This window comes from Ischnura elegans, chromosome 6, assembly GCF_921293095.1.
Source record: "Ischnura elegans chromosome 6, ioIscEleg1.1, whole genome shotgun sequence".
NCBI lineage: Eukaryota > Metazoa > Arthropoda > Insecta > Odonata > Coenagrionidae > Ischnura > Ischnura elegans.
The window spans coordinates 92,280,422-92,306,404 of NC_060251.1; the positions used below are offsets into that span (position 1 = coordinate 92,280,422).

General features: G+C 38.2%; 1 protein-coding gene across 2 annotated transcripts in view; it reads left to right on the forward strand.

The window, feature by feature from the left end:
• Nucleotides 1–25,983, forward strand: part of LOC124161181 (diacylglycerol kinase delta) — a 444,246-nt gene that overhangs the window by 341,413 nt on the left and 76,850 nt on the right. For both annotated transcript variants that reach the window (XM_046537414.1, XM_046537415.1), the window contains one exon: nucleotides 6,226–6,281. The gene's annotated coding sequence lies outside the window, so the exon portion shown is untranslated. The remainder of the gene's footprint in view (nucleotides 1–6,225; nucleotides 6,282–25,983) is intronic.

Consider the following 25,983-nt stretch of genomic DNA (forward strand, 5'->3'; position numbering starts at 1 on the left):
TGACCGGTTTCGGCTGTTACACCATTATCAAATACAGTAAAACTATTTTTTTTAATTAAAAACAGTATTTTCTGCATTTGGTAATGGTGTAACAGCCGAAACCGGTCATAGAAATTTTTATAAATATTTTGTGGAAGTAACACAGTGTCTGTTAATGCTGACATGGGTAACGTTCTATTAGAACCATACAATATTCCAAGTCTGATAGAAACGGTATATTAAGAGAGATGTTTTTTTCCGAACGGATAGATATGGGAATTCGTTTTCCCCGAACAATAAAAGACTTTAATGAAAGCTAGTCGAAACTTCGTTAGAGTATTTCTTTTTTACTTGTGAACGGTCGTTCTCCCAACACCCCCGTCACACACCTATTGAGGCCCTTGCGGGGTAGTATGTAGATGTAGATCGTAGCTGTCATAATTGATGAAATTAATAACGGTTCCATCGTGATATATTGTACTCAATTAAGTGGTAACTCGATATCTCTCTTGATCGAAACTCTATTATGTAACCTCATACTACACTTATTTTAGCTGGGGATGTAAAGTTAACACATGAACTCCTCCCCCCTCTGGCTACGCGGCAGTCGTAATCAACGGTCAATTTTGCAGGTGCTGATAAATGATGACCCAGATACCGCAGCACTTAAAAATTCAATGCGCGAGGCGACTCTTATGACTTCTCTCCCCTCCCCTTCGCGTTCAAAAAACTCCCATGATGCCACGTGTTATTATGCGTCATTGTACCTGCTATCACCTTCCCCACCCCATCTTTTTTATTTCTCTTCACCCTCTCTCTCTGTCTCCTCTTCCTTTTATTCGCCTTCTGCATTGCGTTCATTCCCATCCTCCTATGTTCATTAATGTATACTCTCAGCGAAATGTAGGACAGAATGTTTTCAAATGTAGCCTCCTCCACAAAATTGGGTGACTAGGAGAAATTAAAGAATGAAAACAAAAATAGGCATAAAGTTCTGACTTCATGCATTTTTAATCACTTAGCAATCATTTTTAACCAGATGTATATAGAAGAAGGAATTTGCTTCTCCGTCCCGGAAATGAATATATTTAGCGTTTAAGCTAGCTAAACCATCTTAGGTGGTCTGGATTTATATACATGGGGGCGGTTATGAAGCGTTTGATTCGGGGATTGATTGATATTGGGACGAGTACCCAGTCTCTGGGCCTCCGATTGATCTCCGTCCCCCCAGGGAAATAATTTATGCACGCTACAGCCTCCTCCTTTGTAGACTTGACAGTTATTCTTAGCTAAATGATAGATTGTTCGAAAATTTTTAAACTCCATATAATTGTTAAAATATAATAATAGTCAAAATTGACATAAGAGAATATATCTATCTGAGCTTTTCCCGGTGAAAAGGAAGAAAAATCCCGAATCAATCAGAGACCACCTACAGTCCGGCCTACGAGAGTTGTCCGATGACTTTTAGAAGGGTCTAGTTCAGGGTAGGGGGTCAAGGTTGCTAGGTAAGAAAGGGAAACGCCCACATCACATGTAAACAAAAGGGTTCCATGAAGAAAGGAGCCAGAAGGGACGACGAGCGTGAAGGACCCAAAGGAAGAATCTTTCGTTTATATGATTTTAAGAAAGGGCTTGTTTTGTTGGTTCTGGCTTAATTCAGTACTTCATATGCATGTGACAACGTTGTATGACTAAGCGAGATTGTGAGGTGCGTTTGAGGGACAGCTATTGGCTGCAAACCGTGCTGGCGCAAGGTTCTCCTCCCCTCTTTTTGGACTTCCATCGGACAACTCTAGTCCGGCTGGACTGTAGGTAAGGGAGGAGGGTATAAATATTGGACCACAGCGGCATCGGCATCATCAGCCCAGAGCATATTGGGAAAGTCTCTCAACGAAACGTCGGCTTACACCATGCAGACTCTGGCCCGGTTGGAAACCCTAGAAGCTTTCATCCAGAGTATTTCTATATAAATTTAATTCATCTAAAGCAGAGTCAGAAATTTAAAAATTATTTCTGTGTCAAAATTAAAACCAATTGTAATAGATCTGTTTGAAAGTTTTATTGTAACTTTTTATGGAAAGTTATGCTATTATATGGAAGTGAGGAAATCCTCGAAATCACAGCCTTATTTTCAGTTTTTTTCGTTCGTAGCCACTACTTAATTTAGCATTCGTGTACTTTGTATGTATTTGATCTTTGTGGCCATCTTGTTAAGTTTTTCATAGATCTGAAATTTAAGGTTTGCATTTTTAAGGGCATTAATGATATCATAACCTTTACTTTCTTGAAAAGAAGGATACTATTTTGATTTAGTTTGAATGACCTATACGACAAAATCTAATTGTGTTGCATGTCTGGGTTATTCAGGACGTCAAAATAGTACTACCTACTTTCATTGCTGCTTCACCTTATTCCTCTGGCTCCTAAATCCCTCCCGTAGCAGGGACTTCCCTTAACATACAGGTGTTTCGTTCACACACCCTTGACTCGCTCCTTTACCCTCGCTTAGCATCTCACTTCGCTTGTTTTCCTTATCGGCTAACCTCGTACTCCCTTTCTCTCTGCCTCTTCCCCTCGACTTAATCTTAACTGATCATCCCAGGGTTTAATTCACTTCCAGCCAGGAATAATTCGTGAAAATGCTTTGATCTTATTGATAGAGAATTATGTCTGTACTGTAGTAAGAAGATAACTGTGTGAATTTTTCATTTAAAAAGGATTATTACTAAGTATTCTACTGATTCAGTTGAGTTAGCGTGGAGTACAAAAGAAGTATTCTGGCTGCCTCCCTTTCCTTCGTGGGCTTATCTCTTTAATTCACAATAAGGATTACTCCCTTTCATTCTATCTATAGATCCCGTTCTCTTCCTTCCTCTCCCTCGTTTACCCTACATTCTACCGTCTGACACTGCTTTCAACTTCCCCTTCGTGCTAAGTATTCGCTCCATCCAAACCTCCTGTCTTCTCCGTATCTCAGCTAGAAGCTGCCTCTCCTCACCCAATTCGTCGTTCCGTCCACTTCACCTTCTTCAATCTTCTCCGCTAAGATTGAATAATAATTGAAAATTTTATGCAATCATAGATAGGTACATCACACCCTAAAAGACTATTTATAGTTGCCCCAATGTTTACCCAGATATTCAAATTAACACACATAAATGTAGTGGTAGCAATATAATTTATAGGGCTGATTTTAATTAGACCCTCGATTTTTTGCGTAGCGGTAGATCATTTATAAGAACCCCGCTCAAAAATTCCTCTTTGATCTGGGCCGAGGATTACGAATCGATAACTTCACATGTAAAGCCATGGATTATTTACCAAGTGCAGGACTCAATCTTTTTCTGAAAGAAGTAATTAGAAATTTACTTTTAGTGAAATTTAATTAACTGCCAATATCGATTCCCCTTTCAAAATGATGTGTCAATTATATCTCTAATTAGTAATAAGTAGTTCAATAATAGATATCTAACTTTAGTGTTGACCCAAAGTACCAGGATATCCTTCTTTGTGGTGAATTTTTCATTTAATTTTCGTACCTAAGTTTTTTTATATCTTAATGTATTAAGATGTAATGGGCATTACCCCTTGAACAACAATCTAATTGTCGTCGAAAGGCTTGCATATTTTTTCTTTTTATTCCTAGAGCCTGGCTGGGCGGTAGCAGTTTATTCTTTTCCCGGCAATGCCTGCCGTTCGAAAAAAGTTGCAGAATCCTGACACAAAATTAGAAATTACATCTCTCACTCACTCATTGTGCAAACCTGAAAGGTTGGATACGTAAGGGTGGAGCTCACCCCATGCTAATCCGTAGGCATGCGAATTATACACACACAATATTGTTGAGCCAGTTCCTTTCTATAAGCTACTTTACACGTCAAGGAATTTTGTTTGGTTGTATTCGTAGGCTTTGTATTTTAAATATTTTTTATTTAAATATTTCGATAAGCTGCGCGCTCTCCATCGATATACCTGTGATCAGTAAATGATTTTTCCTTTTCCTGCAGCGTAGGCCTTTCAATTAATGTTTAGCATTGCTGTTATTTTGGAAATTGGTCACTCATAAAATAAACCATTACCTTGGCAAAGTTTTTCACTTTAATCGTGCATCTTCAGGCTTCGAGAATTCTTAATTTATTACAATTTCAAGTATGGTGACGTTTGCGAAAATTTTCAGTTATGCCTTCTAATATTAAACATGCTCAATCCCTGGAGGCTTGGGCATAATTAAGCGAAACGTCGACAAGACGATGTGTCAATTTTATTGGTAACCATTTATAAAGTAATTTATAAGGTATATTATTAATTTAAAACATCAAGTAATCCTCATCATAATCCATTTTTTATATCACGCCCCTCAGTATACAAGCCAGGCCTTTATGCCTTGCACTTTTTTCATTGAGTTAATGTTTAATATCTGTCCTAACTAGGTGAGTAATGAGTAATTAATAGTCTACACTTAGTGTTTGTAGCACAGTTGGGGTTCCATTCCTGTTGCCTCGTTATTTCTGGCTCTGTGTCTTTCTCTGGATTAAAAATAAAATTTGCTTTTTATTTTGTCTGGTGCCCTCAACGTCGTCCAAGTTTTATTTTATTTTTCCACTTTTCATATTTTCATTCTTAATGGCTTGCCCTCTCCTTGAGTGAGACCTTGCCGGGGTAGAAAGAAAATCAGCGTAATTGCTGAGTGAAAGTCTTTCTCTCGTATTTGTTATTATAATCATTTCATGTCGTGCACTCTAAGGAGATGGAAGTGAGAATTTTTCGCTTTCATTATGCACCTCGTGACAATCTCTACCTCTCTCTCTCCCTTTCTCTCTCTCTCCGACAACGATCGCATGCAAATGAACGAAGCTTGTACTGATTTTTTCCCTGATGTTTATTTTTTCATCTTAACCACCTCTCTCGTCTAAAAACACACGTGCATCAATTATATAGAAGACATTTTCTAGGCATTCGCCTCTTGCTTGTTATTCACTGTGAATTATCAATCTTATTCACGATCTTAGTTTTCAATCAAGTTTTTGAGTAACCAGAAATGAAAAATATTGGATCATTTACGATTTAAGTGGACCCATTTTGCAAAACTATGGGTAATTTTTGTTAAATCCTCAGCTCTCAATCATTATGAATATTCGTTTTATTTAGCTATCCTTTGAATACAAATGGAAACTTAAATTTCAAAAAGTGCATCTTTGAATTCCAAAACTCCACAAGTCCATTCAGCAAGGTTTTGGGAAAAACTACTTTTGTCCTAAATCTTCAAACCGGCCTTAGTCATAATATGGACTTTTCCCCAAAAATTCCCCATGCTTTTTCCCCAAGTACAATGTAAAAAAAATAGATATAAAAAATTTTATGCCGCAATTCTGTTAGCCTTAAAACGTGTGAAAGACTGTTCATCTCAATATTCCTTCATATTGGACTAATGCTGTTCATTTTACGACTTATGCTTTGGAATTTTTGGCTTCAATTTGTTGATCAAGGGAGGCAGGACTAGGAAATTGACTTCTGTATCCTTTCGCGATTCAAAGTGTAGCCGAAATGAATGCATTTTGTTTTTTTTAGGTTAATGAGTTACTTCAATCCTATGTTTAAATTTAAGCAAATTAGTATATATTTTTCGTTGATGAGCTTTTCTTCTCATATTTCAAAAAACTTTAATAGGCAAAAATACGGCTAGAATTTAGATTTTATGCTTTCCTGGCGAATTATATGGTTATATTAAATGGGTACTCCGACTCGGGGATCGAGTTTCTAACCCGGTGGGAATCCCAAGAGAAGTTTACCCACGACAAGAGTTTATCTGATGAATATAATTAAGTTCTACTCCAAATTAACTGTAATATTAAAATATCGAGTCTGCTGTACGAAAATGAGAAGTTATCGTAAGGTGTTTGTTTACATGTAGAAGAGTTACCTATATCACCTTCGAAGGTGATTTTTTTTATAGAATTTGCTGTTGGGACAGATGCATATGAGAGACATTTCTTTCAGGTTGGTACTTGAAGATATAACTCAAGTAAATAATCGTTAAAATTTAAAATCCAATCTTAGACCGAGCCTAGTTCGTGGTCGCTACTTTTCTCCTTTTTTACTGTAATTTATATATCCTTGCTTCAGTTTTTCGATTTATCCTACAAATTTCATAAATTTGAAGTGGAAATTTTATTTCAGTTGTATTTTTTTCGTGCGGGTTGTGTGAGTGTTGATGCTATATAATTGCTTTTCCACTTTTCACAGGTGTTCGCTAGGACCGCATGCAACGACTTATTTTCATCTTCCTACCATTTTATCCAGTAAGTATCTCTTTTTATGTCTTATAGCTTAGCTTCTGCCGTTTGTAGAGTCATATTTGCCATGATGTCTACTTTTTGTTAACTGATGAGTGGCAGCGAGTGTTTTATAATATGTGGTGCCTTAAATTGGCCAGAGGAATTTAGTTATGTGCGAAAATAGAAACAAACACGTGATAGATTACTTATTTTGCTGCATCCTTGATCGAACAGCACTCTTAGGCTCGCAGAATGCTTTCTTGGAATGGACGGCGCTGTGCCCTCACGGAACGGACGACCTCCGACCACAAGGTTTTACCTAAGGGTGTTTTTGGAAGAAGGATTTTATTGAATTTTAGAGCATAGCATAAACTTTTTGGTTAATATATTTTTTTAAGCTAGTACTTGTACTGACTTTGGGATCATTAGATATTTTTCGGTTTGGTTTTTTTGTATTCTCGTTTTTCTTATTTTAAAAGTATAGTACACTTATTCTCATTTACTATTTACTTGGTTGCTAAAGTGCTCCTTTAATATCTTAGCCCGGGGGGATTTGAGGTATAAACACATCGAAACGGGTTACCTCTCGAGGTTTTATTAACGTTTTCATGAAATTTTGGTACAATTGAAGGAAGTTTGGAGGTCCGTAAAAAAACATCATGAAGATATACGACTCTTTGATTGTATTTTTAATTACACTTGCCAACGAATTTTTTTCTCGCTTCTCCGCCTGCCTAAGAAAGTGTATTTGGAGTCGTTTGGCATGAAGGATGGTGGTAACTGATCAATTTTTCGTCCTTCCTAATATTTGTTCCTTTATACTCGTCTTTATCGTAACCGTCTTTTTATGCATGATATAATCGAGTCTTATTTCATGACTCAAATTTAATAATATTTACTTTTGTCTTACATTTTTTTCAATAATCACCCTTGGAGTGCAATGGCAATAATGAGCAGTCTGTCTAAACATTCCCAGAGTCGTTTTCTAGTTACGCCACTGCTTCAGGGAAAGCTTTTCTCATGTGAATCTGAATAAATTACTCCGAAAACCGATACAATTTTCATTGACTGAGCGACCGATGTACATGTTTCTGTAGATATAGCAATGGACGAACTTTAATGTGTGCATGCTAAACGCCCCTTGTTTTCCGACGAAATAGGCAATTCTTGAGTCCCTGGATTAGACTTCGCTCTCTCCGAAAAGTTTTCGCCCAAACTGGTGTCACAGCCTAGCGGACTCGGAGCACTTCAACACGTTCAGCCGTGATACTGGCGGCGCACTTACGACTGGAGCGTTCGCCCGCTAGGGTTTTCATCACCGTAATGGTTCTCTCACAAACAAAAATGTGCTCGCGCGTTCGAAAAGGAGATAAAATGGAGATGAGTGTTGCGATTGCTCCAGAGCGACGCGACGCTTCGAAACTTTCGTTCAAGTGGCCAAATCTGAATCAGCATCAACTTAGTTGATACTATGATAAGTGAAATTATTTAGAAATCGGCATTAGCTGGTTCAGCATAATGCTTTCTGATATCTAATAAAATTGCTGAAAGTGAGAGTATTTAAATAGCTGGGAGTAAATAGCTTTTATCGTTTTGAAAAAAAAACGAAAATTTGTAAGAAATAAAAACTAATTAATGAAACAATGACTTGCAATTTTCCACAATAATAATTTTACTTCGACTCGAGTTTCGATGTTACTACATCATTTTCAACCTTGTACCTTGAAAATGATGTAGTAACATCGAAACTCGAGTCTAAGTAAATTTATTATTGTGGAAAATTGCAAGTCATTGTTTCATTATGAATCAATTCCACTCCAACTCGCTTGATTCCTCGAATTTTATAAAAACTAATTACTTTTAAGCTCCGTCTTTTTGTTCTATTTATTATTAAAAAGCTATTTAGTATTGTCGTATACCACACGATGAGAAAGAAAGGAACGTAATTACTTATATGGCCGGGACCTTTTCATACAATCTAGGGCTGGTGTCATAAAGAAATACTCTCAAAAATGGTTTGAGTAAAATCCATTTAATTGGAGTTTATGATAAAAAGGTAAAGATTGGCTTACACATCACATGATGGCTGGCGGAAAAAATTACTCATCAACAATGAAGTATCATTTTCCTCCATGCAGATGCGCACATAGTAAATAATTGCGAGCTACCTCGCGGGGTTTTCTGAAGGCGTGGATATTTATCGATATTACACAGAGCTCCATGTCAAATTACTTTGCGACCTCAATAACGTGTGAGTAAATGTGACACTTTTTCATCATCTTTGAAATGGTTCGATTCATTACATTTTCTTAAAATATTAGTTAAAATTCCCCTATGAAAAAATTGTATAAACCTGTTTCAAAATTTTATACAATCTTATACATTGCTATGGCAATTGTATAAATTGTATAAAATTTTGAAACAGGTTTATACAATTTTTTAATAGGGGTTGCTCCGAGACGTGTAATATTAGGTTCTTTCCAGTCGAAAAATAGCAGTGAAAATTTATCTGGTTCTACACCGGGTTAGGACCTCCGTATCTCCTTACAACGCTTCGACGAGTAACTTGCCTTCAGTGATTCAGGAATTCAATCGAATCATTGGATTCCTGAACCCTGAAGACGATGGGGGAATAGCTTGTCGAAACGTTCGAAGAATATATGGAGGACCTGACCCGGAGCATAACCCGAAAATGTTTCACAGCAATGCTCCTAGGCGTTAATCAACGTTAAAATTTTAATTGCGATCAAAATTTTTAGCATTATCCTTTGTCCTCAAAATAGATTCCTGGTCTTTCCTTTTCAAAACTTTTCAAAACAAAAAAAGATGTCATTTCCCGCTTTTGGGTTTACCGATTTTTCACGCCGGTGAGAGAGAACATGGAAATAATTTTTTTTCTCGCCCCCTAGCCTTTTTCGCGTTGGGGATTCCGTGGGCTGCTGAATCGTTAAATTCCTCGATAGCCGTATAACGGACGTGACCCGACGGTCTGGGCCATTCAAACATATACTCAGGCCGGGGTCCGCTATGGCGAGAGACGCAGTCCCGTAGCGCCGCCACAGTTTCAGCTGTTTTATGAGTTCACCCATCCCCCCCTCAGGATCAACGGCCATTTTGGATTCCGCGGCACGTAAGCGACCTCGCCGGCAATTGTTTTCGTTAAAGGTGAAGAGCTCGGGGAACTGCACGCGGCAGTAAAAACCGGAGTTGCTGCGGAATATTTCGATAAATTTTCACCTTTCGTTTGATTATTTCTGACGTTCTTATTACCAACCACGATATAGATCATGTGTCGTTCACCTGGAAATAGAAACAATAATTATTTATAGAGAACTATAGATTATTTTTATTATTAAGGTATTCTACCAATTAAGGTAGGTATGAATGGTGTTTTAAGAAGTATTCTGGCTGTCTCTCCTCCCCTTCTGATGCTTCCTTTTTAAATTCACAGTAAGGCCTATTCTAATGTAAAAATCCTATCCTCTTCTTCCCTCTACCTCGTTAACCCAACGTTCTACCCTCTAACACTGTTTTCAACATCTCCTCCCCGCTAAGTACTCGCTCCATCCATACCTTCTGTATCCTACGTATATCATCTAGAAGCCACCCTCTCCCTCTCCTCAGCCACCATGTCCGGCACTTCGTCGTTCCTCCTCCTCTCCGCCCACTTTACTTTCTCCATTCTTTTCCACGAACTATCGATTATTGTCTTTATTTCATCGATTAATCACATCATATACCACTTAATGTCACCATTAGGCTATGAAATCATATGGGATGTGGGATCCGAATACAGTTCCCTCTTGCAAGAATTTTATTCGTTCTAACGTTGATAGTCCATTAACTCAGCGCTCAATGTAAACTTCGCTGCCGTTCACATAACACACACACGGTTTGAAACTACTGCGCTTATTTGGTGGGTTAAAAATGGATCAATTTTAGTGATAGTCATCTTCTATAAACTCCCACCAACACAATCTTCTTACTTTGATCTATGAAATTTTTTGTCAGCATATTATTTTCATTTGCCAAGTCAAACATTCATTTATGGATTCAGTGATGCCTGCGTTAACTGTAAACAGATAAAAATTCTGACGAAATGTTTAAAAGTAGCACTTTTCGCTGGCTTCGGCAAGTGCAAGAAATTTTTCATAGTAGAGACTGAGTAAATATAAAAAATCCTTATCTGGGAGAATTTTTTCTTCCTGTCTTTTAATGAGCATTTTATCTCTGTCCAGCCATTTTTTAAAAATCATCTAATTTTTTCTAGATTTTTCCATTTTTCGGGTGGAACATGAAAAGTTTGAGGCCTCATCTTTTCTAAAATTATTCTTTATTGCTGGGCACTGCTTGTCGAGGTGTCATCAATCCTCATGTCGAAGACTTCCCTCCGTTCACATTTCTTCCAGTTTACTGTGAAAAGAGACGGAGAAAGATAATGACCTGACGCGACCTTAAGAACGATGAATAATTGAGGCGGAAGGAATTAAAATTTTTTCTGAAAACCTTTGGCCCTCTCGCTGAATAACTGATGGGCAATCGGAAAGGGTTGGAAGAGAAAGGGATGAAACCTTTGGGGGTGAGATTTTGAACCTTCAGGGCGTGAAAGGGTAGGACGGAGATGGTAACTGTTGGAAGCTCTCCAAATATTAATCATTAAAAGATCTCCATTCATCGCTGCTGCGACGCTGAGACAACTGCCTCGAGCCAAAATTTCTTCGGAAAGTCAGTGATAAATATTCCGGTAGACCTTATTTTTTTCAACTCTTAAGCTGACCCCAAACCTACCGCACTGTAGTCATTAAGATAGGAGATAAAATATTCATATTTCCCCGTAGTCTTTATCTATTCTATATCCGTCTTTTTATTATTTAATTATTCTACCGATTGAGGTAGAGTACTTGGAATAGGTAGAGGTGAGCCTGAGGTAGATACGTGGAATATTTAAGACGTACTCACATTTTTCTCATGAATATTTCTATTTTATGAAAATCGAGAATATCGAGATTACTCGACTTTATGAAGTAATGTGCACAAAATTTTAACATGAGATAAAGTGCGCTGCAAAATGACCTCAGATATCGATACACCCTCAAAACAAAAATACTACTTCTACTAAGAGGTATTCTGGAAGCCTAATCTTCCTCCAGGAACTTGCCTCTTTAATTCACAATAATGCCTACTTCCTTTCATTTTATCTAAAACTCCTTTTATCTTCCTTCCTCTTCCTCGTTCACCCAACATTTTACCCTCTGAAGCCGGTGTCCCACGGTCAAATTTGCATCCAAATATTTGTATCAAATTTTGATACAACGGACGCGCACCGTCTCCCACGGTCAAAATTTCGTTTGGACCAAACTCAGTTCTAAATTATCAACCAATAGGACAGGTTCTAAATTTTCAACCAATTGGATGAAACCATCCAAATTAGACCGTGTGACACCAGCTTAACACTGTTTTTACACCCCATCCCCGCTAAGTACTCGCTCCCACCAAGCCTTCTGTTTCCTCCTTATCTCGTTTAGATGCTGCCTCTCCTCACCCACCCACCATATCCTGCACTTCAGCGAGTAGAAAATCATCCAAGTGAAAGATGAGAGAAACGCACGAAAATTAAACTTAGGGGAATTCATTTTGTGTGTTGGAAGATTCTCATCGTTGTTTGTCAGCATTTCAAGTCAGGAACACTTCCAGATGTCAGCATGACTCTTCTTTTGTTTCAAATGGGAATGGACGAATGTTTCACGCTGTCCACACTCTAGCCATATTGCATTTAAGAAAAATTCTCTTTTATCGGCAAAAAGATACATGTCAATGCTGAAGCCATTCTACGAGTTTTCTGGCTCTCTCTCCGCAGTGCACACTTGGCGGGAGAATCAATTGAGGCAGTGTAGTCAATGAGATTGCTACGAACCTTAAATTAACTACTTAAGGCCAGAAATGACTTGAGCCTGTGGTGCGGAAGACGCGCAATTGCCCTACCAACGGAGTACCCGCCTGTCTTTTGTATGGTGTTTTTGCTGAGCTATCGGGGGTTGAAAAAAAACTCCCTCGTATGTGTATATACTAACAAATTCCAACAATAGGGTAGTTTCCTTCATCGAAGAAAACGAAAGGCATTTATTGCGATTCGTTACCCACCATTAGTGTATTCATAATACACAAATTATTTGGTTTTAGAAATACCGGTTTAGACGAATGGCAAGGGCCAAATTTTATCCTCATTTGAAAAAGGCCAGATTGGCGCCCATGCGATGCCACTCCACGTGACGTCACAGGGACCTAGTTTCTATACGAGATAATAGGAGTTATACATCGTCTGAGGTTACTAATGCATGCAAGAGGCACAGAGCTCAGGGGAACATGTCTTAATAATAACCTATTAAAACTGGCTAAGGTCGGAAAGTTTTCTTCGTTTGATAAGGTATTAATAAACCTTTTTTAAGCCAAGCTCTACCAGATAGCATGGTAATCAGCTACCCGCTAGCATCCTGCGTCGTATCAACGCTCAGAGCCTCTCCAAGGTCACCTCACAAGGCGGGAGGGGGAACCAGAAATGCGTCACACGGACTTTTTTCCCATCATTCCTACTTACGCGTCGCGTTTTCGCGCGCTTGAAATTTTTCACTTTTCATTTAATCGCGAAAAATAGATATCGTCATTTAAAAATCTAAAAGCGTGAAATACGTACTCCAGGAGTAATAATCTTTCGATTTAGGCAATAAAAAAATAATAGGAAACCACCCTATTGGCCTCATACAGAAGTGAATGAGCTGGACGGAAGGGAATCTAAATTTTCTTGCGCATTTTTGATATGTTCATACATCGCTCTTACACGAGTGTTGTATCTGTCCAATAGAAGATATTAAATAGGAAAATGTGTCAAAATTCATTCCGGGGTGTATATTAAACTTACAATTAGATCAATAAAATATCAGATGATTCCTTCCCCACGTTTCGCAATGTAATTTATTCGATATCCAGAGCTAATTTAAAACCTATCAGAAGGTAAATAGTGATATTCGCGTCGTTATACCTATTAACCGTATCAATTTCAATTTAGTAGTCACTTTGGAAGAAATTAATTGAGACCTCCGGCATCACAAATATGTGTCACGGTTTAGCATCTGTCAAAAATATTTCAGTCTTGCATTAGCCCTAAAGGCGGAAAAAATTACATTCCACAACGATGGTGAATATTCAGATAATATTTTACTAACCTGAAATTGATACACATCTCTGCATGGATATTAATTGGAGATCAATATGAAAATACACGAATAGAATTCTAGAGTGATTGCGAAATCAAGCATTGTCAGAATTTAATTCCACGTTGTACCATGCCTAACCTGTTCTAAGCAAAAATTCCTACAAAATATTATGAATTATGTTCCAAATCATTCAGTGCCTGCGTGGCCAGGATTGAAAAGAGTTCTTCAAACGATGGCCGCGTAGCTGAGATGTTGAAAGCAAATTTCGCCCGTAAAAGATACTATGGTTTTCTTTATTCTGATTGTAAATACTTTTCCACAAAGTCTCCCCTGGTTATATCTTTGCGCAAATCATTGGGCTTGGAAATTTATCCGCCTGATATGGACTGTTTACAGTTTATAAAACCCTTTTTGGAAGCGTTCGAGAGAAATATTTCCGTGGACATTGAAGCAATATAAACCTCGCGGTGAGGGTGGAAATATGAATAAGAAATTATTGGTCCGTACGCATGCAGGTGATGTTGGAAAGGTCTGAGTGACTCGTCTTTATCCTATTCGCAAGGAACTTCTTTGATTAGTTAATTTGCATATTTTTTTACTGCTTGATTCGAAGCCGCAAGTTAGCGCATTTCGAATAAAATATTCATTTTCATAGATTAAAATTTCAATTTGAAGTAGAGTAAAGGCCGGTGGTGCTGTAATTTATGTTCCAAATATTATTTTATTTTCTTGTGAAGTAGTACAGTCACGTTCACGATACAAGAACTTTCATCAATCAACGACATTTATATATTATTACATCATCATAACTTGGATACCTATCAACATAATTATATCATATTCCTTTTGTAATTTTCTCTCTCATATTCTTCCAATTTCACTTCTCTTGATTTCTCTGCTGTTGTAGTTTCACTCTCTGGGACAGTTGCGAAAGGCGCTATTATTTCTGAATACGGCTTCCCTATTACAGTATACGTTACGTTCTTTTCGTCCAGTATTTTTTCCATTAAGAATTTCCAACTATCGTAATTCTTCCCGTCAAGTTGCTGCATCTTAAATTTGTCTTCTTCCATTTTTAAGGTCTCCATTTAAACGAAATAATCTACGCTCACTGTCTTCAATATTCCACAAAACGCGCAAGACACCGCGGCCAGGCACTGAATAATGCAGATCCACATAAATCTTTTCTTCTTTGATAGAGTGTCTAGACCCATAACCTGTTGTAATTTATGTTCTACCTATTATTTTATTTTCTTATGAAGTAGTAGGTACAGTCACGTTTACGATTCAATAATTTTAATCAATCAACATATATATGTTGTTGATTGATTTTTTATGATATATAAATATATCATTTCATCACTGTAACTTGGATACCTATCAACATAATTAAATCATATTTCTGTTTTTATTGCACTTATGAGAAATTGCACTCACTAACGGTTGGCAGAAAAAAAATCGGGGAGGAAGGGTCCTTTTGGAGAGGGGTACATTTTGGAAGGGGGTGCATTTGTTTGGAGTTCTTTTGTGATTGTATTCCCCAAATATTTTATGACCGGGGTTTGAACCCCCTAAATTAGCTCCCGCTCCCCCCTCCCTCCTCTCCACGGCAATAATTGGAGATATTGTTCTTGGTATTGATTTTTTTTTCAAAGAATTTGTATTTCTAACTTTTCAAATTTACTTAAAAATATTTGCATTATGCCAAAGTCGCATGGTTTCATCATTGACCTCAGGGCGTTTATTCCAGTTTTTCGTTGCTAAGGTTATCTACAGCTAACACCTGTTAGCCATTAGACGATGATACAACAATTGCAACCCGGAATTTCTAATTTATTTGCTGACTTGGGTCAGAAGGTTATAATTATGACGCTAAATACACGCTCTGATTTCCTTAGTTCAAGCCAGCAGCGTGAACTACACATTAATTGCCGTGGGAAAAAATCTCTCAACTTGGAATAAAACAACCGACTATTGGTTTTCCAGAATAATGCTCTGGCCACTACTATATGTTTCTTTGTTTCAATGGGAATGAAGATTTCAGATTGGATATCTTAGTGGACCGCGCAGAGTCCCGGAAAGCCTAAGGTCCCTGGATCGATTCCCGGTGGTGGGGAACTTTTTTCCCATTACGGTCAAAGTGAAGTTTAGCTTTCCGTAATTCTGTGGAACCAAGACTAGCGCCCTACCAAGACTAGCGACTAACTTTTGCAGTCACAATTTTTTTTTTGAATTTTCTCGTTGTAAGATTCCTAGTAAGTAACTACAGCTGAAAATTGATCAATAATGATGAAGATATAGTAAAAAAATTCACCAATGTAGATGGAGCAGCCTCTTACAGACCATGTTGCATTGATCAGGAGCCACATAAGATTTGCAAAAGGCATGGAGAAATGCCACAGGTGTGCTCCCTGAGATTCAACACGGCCTTCCAATGAAGGCCGTCTTTCGAAGAGTGATTTAACGCTTCCCCAGGGGACAGCATATGTTTTTCCGGCTATTCGCCGGGGGGTTAGAAAATCCATAATGCTACTCCGTATATATTGAATCTCTTTCATCATTCATCCTGAAGTTTGGTAACTTTTGCCGCATGTAGACACTTATATTCCCTATTCGCCGCATTTATTATAATCTATATCAATTGAAAAATGTTCAATTTTTGATGTGGAGTCGTTTTAATAACTTATAAAACGTGTAAATGTGCCCTGTATGCATATGGGTCTTAGTAACGTGTCCTTAAAACACAGTGACAAATACATGGAACTTGTTATCGCCGGGTTTCTTAACATGATCACATCTTCAGGTTACTGATCGTGTATGCATCTCCTTTTACTACGAGTTGGTTGCGACAGCAATGACATCAAACTATCGGACTCAATCCATTCCTTTCCCAACTCACCCCAATCCCTTACGATATTTAGATGTCCTTCCTGTCGCACCCAACTTTAATCCTTGCACATACATGCATGATCAGTCACTCAATTATAGCCAGAAACAATATTTCGCTCACATAATCTGCGTGTTCCGTGTGCATGCATGGGCTAGATAGAATTGGGTTCCAAACGCTTGCGTAACCTTCCTTTTGTTATTGCACGTACGAGAAATTGCGTACTAACACCTTGCAGAAAAAATTCGTGGAGGAAGGGTCCTTTTAGAGAGGGGTACATTTTGGGGGGTTCATTTGTAGGGAGTGTTTTGAAATTGTATTCCCCAAATATTTTATGACCGGGGTTTGAACCCCTAAATTAGCTCCTGCTCCCCTCTCCCTTCTATCCATGGCTATGATTAGAGATATTATTCTTGCTATTGATTTTTTTCAAAGAACTTATATTTTTAACTTTTTCAAGGTACTTAAAAATATTTGCATTATGCCAAAGTCACATGATTTCATCATTGACCTCAGAGCGTTTATTCCAGTTTTTCGTTGCTAAGGTTATCTACAACTATAATTAGTCAGCCGTTGGACGATGATTCAACAATTGCAGCCCGGAGTTATGTACTAATTTATTTGCTGACTAGAGTTAGAAGGTTATGATTATGATGAAAATATACGCTTTGCTTTCCTTAGTTCAAGCCGGCAGCGTGAACGGTGGTGAAGTACGCATTAAATGGGGAAAATCTACGTCCTCTTGGGTGACGCCTTCGCTCACATAATCTGCGTGTTCCGTGTGCATGCATGGGCTGGTTAGAATTGGGTTCCAAACGCTTGCGTATCTTCCGTACCGCGCCGCGGAAAATTCTGCTTTCGTGGCTTAATGCTCTCCGTTCCACTCCCTCGGCACCCGCCCGGTTGCGATAGTTGTCTCCGCGGCAGATACCGCCAAGGGAAGGGACCCCTCCAACATTGATCCGTCGAGTAGATTTTCAGAGGGAAGGACTCGAGAATTTTCCGCGTCATAAATATTTATTGCATTTGGTTTCGTTCGGTTGCGGCTGGGAGGAGGCGAATGAGTCTAAGGAGAGGCAGCGGAAACCTCTGGTCCCTGAAATATCTTCCTCTGTTTGAGTCCATGTCAGAATTCATTCATAGGCAATGTCTTCTTCTTCCAGCATAGACCTTTAGAGTTTTCCGTCGCATTTTCTGGTGCGCTGCGTAGGTCGGATGTTTCGTAAACCCCATTCAAATGTGAATGTTTTGGTATGGTATTCGAAGAAGGTGACCTACAGCTTAGTTTGTGGTGGATCCAAAGAGGGTTTGGGGGGAGGGGGCTCATAGTAGTATCATTACCACTGTTGCACACATAAACTTTTAGCATAATTTTATATGAACCTACTGATTAACGTCTTCTTTCTATGCTGCCTGTGGTAGAAATGTTAGGTTTAAGACAAATCGCTGATTTTATTAATTTAATCTGAGAACTATACCGAGGTTCAATGTAGTGCAATTTAAAAAGCGACTACTTTACGCTAAAATATGTCAACTATTTTTTAATGGACAGCCTTGTGGATATCGAGATTATATTCCTAATCGATAGAGTGCCAACATACATATTTATAAAGCATAATTAATAGTAAATAGTATATGATAGCATCCAAAGTACCTAATTAAATGCAATAATCTCCATATTGCCAGGAGTACGTCAAGGTTATTTCAATGTTCGTAAATTTGTGATGTCCTGGAATAGAAATCGCTTTGCAGTATTACCTTGATAAACTCATTGCCCTTTTACATCTTTATCCTGATTTCTCTTTCATGGATTTATATAATTTATATAATGTCATTGCAAACTGACACTACCAACGCCCGGTTATAGAGTCCATTGGAGACCAATAGAAACGTAAAGATATAAACACCAAAGGCAGAAATAGCATCTAACCCGGATACCTTACGTCACTTTTTTGCGTGCTTTTGGATTTAAATGTTCATTAGATAGTTTAGCTGAAAAACGATGTTTATTGTACGTGGAAATCACTGAATATGTCATCCTTACTGTTGCGCTGGTCCGACAATTGAGAACAAAACGGTCGATTAGAACAATTGAACTCTCAAAATTGTTAAATTCTACTGGTTCTCTAGTTAGTACTTACATAGATACAATTTGGATACAATGTGGAAACAAAAACGACAAAAAAGTTATGCTTTTAGGAAGAGAGAAGAAAAGTAAATCCCGTGAACCGAGTCTACTTTTCTGATATCAGTTAATTTGTTTTAATTGAAAGAAAATGCATGACTTAATTGAAAATCGCGTTACATTTGGCTGAAAAAGTTGAGACTAAAATTTAGCACTGCACTTTACGGTGGATTGCAGCGATACGTAATTAAACTTTCAAGTTTGAATTAGGAAGGATGGCTGTTAAATATTTATTACGTTGCTCATTTAATTAATGATGAGCTCACTTACCCCATCTTCTTCGCTTTAAAAGCCTTACTCGGCTGTGTGGCACTTCTGTGAGGTGTTAATTTTATATTGACGCGGCTCGGTCAGTCTGGCGCTGCGACCTACCTTTTCATGCCTATTTCCAACTGCGCCGTAAGTTTTCCGAGGAAGCACAGAACGTCAAGGTTGGCATGCTATTTTTTGTTTTTTTTTGTTTTTTTCTTTCCGTTCCATTCCTTTAGCTGTGAGTTTTGGACCTACCTCTCATTCTAAGAACTTTTTTACGTCGCATCTCCCGCTCTTTAAATATTATTCTCTTAAAAATCTCTATAAAATACCCCATTATTATCTCATGAATTAAAGATTCCCGGTGTAATCTAAATCTGTAATGGAGTGTGCTCTCCAACTCTTGGATATTTGGTGAGGGTTAACGTTTTCTCATTTCTTTATGAGCTATTTAAATACATTGTTTTAGGTGCTTTTACTGTTGCACCTGCGCATACATAACTCGTTAGATTCTCACCTATCTGATTGTAAGATGATTTTTTTCAGAAGGCTTAGGAACAATTAATACAATAATCATTAATGCTCGTACGAGGATATAAAATTTTAAAACTTTTCCTTAGATTCTTGGTATATTCTATTGTTAATCATTGCGCCTCTCGGATATGTTAATCAAGTCAGCATTGCGCTATTCGTCATAAACTTCTACGTGCGTACATAAAGCGTTACACAGATTTTAAGTGAATTAGGCTGGGAGCCGGTACAGACCTGGAAGCTTCGCGCTAGTTTTAGATTGCTTGAGCAGTTGGGAATAGATATATCTTCAAGAGCTATGCGGAGAACATCGTATTAGAACCCCACTTTATTTCCAGGTCCGACAGACACGATAAATTAAGAGAGATATTTTGTCGATCGGTTATGTATGGAAATTTGTTTTTCCATCGAACAATTAAGGACATTGGTAAATTCTAGTCGTAATTTCGTTTGAGTATTTGATTTTTATATGTAAACGGCTGGTGTCCTAACGCCCCACGCCACACGCTTTGTAGGAGGCTTGAGGGGTGGCATGTAGAGCTTTTGTCTTTATATTTGATTGAGACAATAATTTTAACACCGGCTGCTGACTATTCCGCTATTACTCGAGAATAAGTTACTAAGGGCATACTGGATGGGCTCATTAGTTAGAACTTAAACATTGCAAGAACCATGGATACGAGGTTTACTTTGTATCGAATTTCACCAGAGGGTCAAAATTTGTCAAGCTCTTGAATGCTTGCTCCATGCACTTTGTAGATCCCTCGAATCCGTAGCTCGTTAGTTGCCATTTAAAGTTGTCTTTTTGCATTAATTCAGGAAGCCAAATATTCTCGTTATGGCCTCTTCGTCGTATTTATGTTTTTGGAATGGCTTTAAGTGATCGTATATATTTTTAAATAAAACCTCAAAATTATCATCGTAGTTCTATTTGGTGACGTATTTTTCTTAGACAGTTTACTGCATCACAAAATTACTTCAGAATAAAATACACAAAGGGGTGTAATCAGCCCATCAAAATATTTTCGTCGTTGAACCGCTTGTGTTTATAAAAATGTAATCTACATTTTCCTCGTAAAGTCGCGGTCAAGCGCTAATTGCCGTGAAGTTTTAATTACACTCTATTTTTTTAAACAAATTGGAAAAATTAATCAACTTGCCAATAAAATATCTGATCAATATTTGATTACATATTCAATTATTATTTCACCGCCTAGGAGGCTTTGATTGATATATTACCTTTCATGCCTTTTCATTCATGCGGTATTATTTTTTTTATCGAATAGATTGATGAGATAAATTTGAATGGGGCAATTAACTCCGTAAATATTCTCTAATTTATTCAATGACCTACCCTTAAAATCAATATCTTTGTCATTTTATGCTCCGTACTTTGTATTGATTGTCCTTCATATCCAACTTGTTCAACAAAATAATGAAATTCATGTTGAAGTTGTGTGGTCGCTGTAAGCAGCATCGTATTGCAAAATACCCGTATGAATATTGAATGCCTATACTGGAGGATTTTTTTCTTTTAAATTCAGAATGTTTACATTGAATATAATAAATATTTATTCTATTAAGTTGCATAGTAGTCGTCAATTCTTTATTCCCCTTGCTCAATGTTCTGTGCGCCCAAACGGAATATATATCAAGGTATGATGTTAGCTGTAATGAAACAGAATTGAAACCGTTGGAAAGAGCGCCTAATAAAAATTGGATGACATGAAAGTGGTGTATAATTTGATATTGTCATTTCATTTGTATTGAAAGGTTTTCTGCTGTTTTCCATTGAATTTTTGAGTCCCATCAATATTGATATCTACATTAAGCCATCGTCATTCGTAAACTGAGGTCTCATTGAATGAGCGAAATTTATTTTTTACAGAATATAATTACAGCTTTTCCATTGAAAAAAATATCTTCTCATAAATTCATGAGATCATTGACGTCTTACGTTAATTTTCCTTACTCTTAAGAGTCGACAATCAATATTATTCCATTAAAGCTGAATTTTGGAAAAAAATCTTATTTAAAATTGTTCTCCGCCTTCTTTTCTCAAAAGCTGTCTCATCACTTAAAAATAATATGAAAATATCCAGTCACAGTTATCTCTGGATTCTTTTAGAATGAAAAATTGATCTACGGTAAGGTGGGATTAAAATCTATTTTACTTCTCCGTTTCATTCACTCCAGTAGGTACCTAACCAACAGCAATAGATATTCTTCTACAGATGCATTTCAGTTTGTATTGAAATGCTATCAACGCTTCCTCGTCTTTCACTGAATAACGTGCTTATTTTCTCCCTGCTCACATGCATTGCACGACGAAGAGCTGGAAATGGTGAGTGAAGCGAGACAACTTCTTCATGAGGTACGGAGGAGACAGAAAATGTGGATGGAGCGAGTACTGAGCAGGGAGGGGATGTTGAAAACGGTATTACAGGGTAGAATTTTGGGTAAACGAAGGAGAGGAAAGAAAATAATGGGATTCTTTGGTAGAATGAAATGTAGAAGGCCTTACTGTGAACTGAAGAGAGGTTGGGAAAAACTTACAGAATGCTTCATAAATACTCCATGAAAGCCTACATTATTCGGTAGAATACTTTTATTATAATAATAACATGCATTGACATGCATTCTATCTACGTATACATGCCTTCATCGGTGGCGGAGGAGTAAAGTCCTGCCAATCCAAAGGTCGCGGGTTCGAGTCCCGCCTGGGTTTCACTTATGTAGGGCATGGACATTTGTGCACGTTTGATAGTTAAATGTTATCTAAAGCCCCGATGTAAAGGTCGAATAGTGCTGTTTTCGGAGGGAAAATATTTTTTTTATAAAAATAAATACCTACGGCCATTTACAATCGTAAGGTAAAAAAATTTCATGCAACCATAAGTGGCAATCACTTTTATGGTGTAGGTAATGGGCTGATTTCCATGAATGCTTTCTTGAACTAACGTTTTCCGATTTTTTAAATATCTTTGCGACTCTTCATCCCATTTTTCCTTTTCCATTAACCCTGCATATTGAGTGACGGTTGATTAAAGCTATTTGGTGATTCCATTTCCGATTCCTTTTAAGTGCCTTTTTGAATCGTATTTCCCGAGAGCGTTTCCAATCCAACGAATAATTTTGATAAAATTGGATGAAAGTAAATAGGGGTGCACGTATTTCTGATGTTGCTTCCAGAGAATGAATACATTAGGTGTTTCTCTTAAAGCTGGCCACTTGAGTAAGTATTTGAATTGTGGCTCGGATAAGTTCGAAAAGATAAATACGCCCGATACAGGTTTAAAAAAATTTTATATTCACCCCCTTTCATCTTTGATTATTATTCTTAGCTTAATTCTTAAAAATTTTGCTGTATTGTAGTTGATTACTATCAAATGTTGACGTAGTAGTTAAAATTGAACTGGCAAGAAGTTTGTAGTTGACCTCCAAGTGATTTTTATTTCAATGCAGTCTTTCATTCCTAAATGTTTGATAATTATGAGTGGATAGGTACTTATTTTTAGCATTAATTCTATATTCGTTCACGCTCTGAATGAATTCATCGCGATGTCGAACGAGTATGAAAACAGTTCTATTGCTGAATTTTTTCTTTGAATACCGTATGCGCTGTGGATGTGTTTTGTTTTGGCATTAATGCAGGGAAGTATGATAACTTATTCATTGGAGTTGTCACTCTTTTCGCCACCAAAGCATTTCAATAAAGAAAACAGAAAGAAAGTAATTACAACTTCTAAATTTTTCATTTTGGTAAACTATGCCCCCCATTTTCAGCGATAAATGGCCAATTTTAACATTTATTGGGATGAAGAAATAAGCTGAGCTTTTACACCATTATATTTTACACTTTTAACGTTATAAACAAAAACCCCTCCTGTTTGGAGGCAGAGCATCGGAAGTGGTGTCAATACACTGTATACTAGAACGAAAGATAACATAATGCAAAAAATGGCATTATGCAATTCGATAAGTTTATGACGTAGGCCATAAACATTAATCGTCGATGTACGAGGTGGTCGACTGAAAAGAAACTTTTCTCCTTTCCTTGATAATGTATGTATTGCTATGAGGCGGCCGACAGCTAATGTTATTTCTGACATGAGGGAAGCGTATGGAAGGTAGGGTGGAAAGAAACCCGGCGTCGGCATTACCCTGCTCTTGACGAAAGGCGCCAAGGGGACTACGGCTCAACATCCCATCCGATGGACGGAGTGTTACGCTTGAAATGTTCTCCGCACAACATTCAAGCAGGGATTCAGATGGTCACTGAAAATTCACTCTTCCTGTGCCGGGGTTTTAACCCGAGCCCACTGGGTGGAAAGCCCACACTCCAGTCACCACACCAGCCCGATCCCCTTCGTAACCTGAATGTTGTGATATTCAAACGCCCGTGGTATAGGCTGGGATAAACTCTGCCCTCACCAAATCAAAGAAACCTTCGGGTTAAAACAAGGAAAGATAAACATAACGTCGATGTAGGTCCTACCACGCTTAGGCTAATGAGGCCTTCCTTGAACAACAGAGGCGCCACCCAAGAGGCGATCGGCAGGAGGGAGAAACAAAAATAACGAAACCGTAATAGAGGAAAGAGCACATCCCGGTGAGGCGTGCTTGTGATTTTTTTTTCCTTCCTCTTCGTTTAAAAAATATAATAATAGAAGCACGTGGCTACTCTTTCCGTCGACGGCGCGCCGTGGGTCTTCCCCTCCAGAGATGGAGAGAGCGGGAGGAAAGAGACATCTTTCACTTTTTCATCATCCCCCGCTGCCGTTCCAGTCAGTCAAGCGCGCACTGCATTTTCCACTCGCGACTGTTTGAGGCCTGAGCTGCGACGCCGAGGAATCGATTGTATTAATGAGAGACGAGAGGGGAAGTGGGGTGGGGTGGGAGGGGGGTAAATGGGAGGGGGAGGCTGGTTGGGAAGTGCTTTCCTACTGTCCGTGTCGATATCTTCTCCGCCTGCCCGTCACTCAGATACTTCCTCGCCGCTCTCTCTGTCTTACACCTCCTCCCCTCCCTTCATACCTTGTCCCCACTGCGTATACATCTACTTATACATTCTACCACGCAAGCCTCCTCCATAGATGCGTGGCAGGGGGTGTTGCAATAATCTCCATATTTTTATGAGTACATCAAGGTTTTATCAATTTTCGTAACTTTGTGATGTCATGGAATAGAAATCGTCTTTGTGTACCTTTTTTAAGTATTGCCTAGTCAAATGCATTGCCCTCTTTACGTCTTTATCCTAACCGATTCTCTTTCTTATTTCATGGATTTATATAATGTAATTTCAAACTGGCATTACTAACGCCCGTATGTAGAGTCCATTTGGAGACCAATGGAAACGTAAAGTTAAAACAACAAAGACAGAAATTGCATTTAACCCGGATTTCTTGCGTCACTTTTAATGCAGTGCTTTTGGATTTAAATGTTCATAAGACGGTTCAGCCGGGAAACGATGTTTATTTTTTGTACTTGAAAATCTTCGAATATGCCGTTTACAATCTCACCAGCCGTTTACAATTAAAAAGGAAATGCTCTAACGACATTACGCTAAGCATTTATGAAGGTCCTTTACATCTACATCTAACTATTACCCCGCAAGCCGCCTCCTTAGGCTTGTGGCAGAGGGTGTTTGGACACCAGCCGTTTGCAAATAAAAAGGAAATAAATATAGGTATCGTTAAAACTTTCTCGGGTACACGTCATGTAAAAAAAAACTTATGGGCTGTGTCGCCGCGTCAATTTGCGGGTGACCCCCAAGGTGCGTATAGTAGGAGGTTGTCTCAGCTGAAACTGCCGTGCGGGCGTGACGTCACGGAGTTCCTAGCGTAGACGTATGCCAGGGAATAACAAGTAGGAACCGGGTCGTGATATCTCCTTTCCGCATCAAATTCTTAAGAATTACAACAAAAATATCGTTATTAGCCATCAGACTATGTTGTGTACTCTTCCGGAAAGATTCTGTTTCCTTTTCAATCGCATCATAAGACTAGCAAAGTAAGCAGAATTATCGTATTCTACATCCTATAGTTTCACCCGTAAAATATCGTAATGCATCATGCTATTTGAAATTATATACTCATAATAGGAATAAGCTACCGTAAAAAATAGGAAAACATGTTTATTTTATTTAAGTATTTCCACCTTTAAAATTTAAACTGAAAACCACGACTGCAGATTCGTAGCCATTTCAAAATTGCAAATGGAACTCTATTGCTATCAAGATAAAACATTTACATGCATTATTATACGCTCCTATCATACGCACCTTGTGTGGTCCCAACGTTTCCCGACTGATACCGGTTGCTTTTTTCCCGACCGATGCTGGGCGGGTTCCTTTGAGAAAGCGACCAGCATCGGTCGGGAAATATTGCGGCAACCCGAAAATATACGCGGCGACAGGGCCCAAAAGTTTTTATTTAGCATAAATAGGAAATGCTCCAACGAAATTGCGCCTGGCATTTATCAAAGTTTTTTACATCTACATACTACCCCGCAAGTTTCCTTCATAGACGTGTGGCAGGGGGTGTTGGGACATCAGCCGTTTATAAATAAAAAAGAAATGCTATCAAGTAATTACGCCTAGCGGTTATAAAAGAGGAAAAAGTGTACTATCGACGACTTTGAATAAAAGGTGTATGTTGC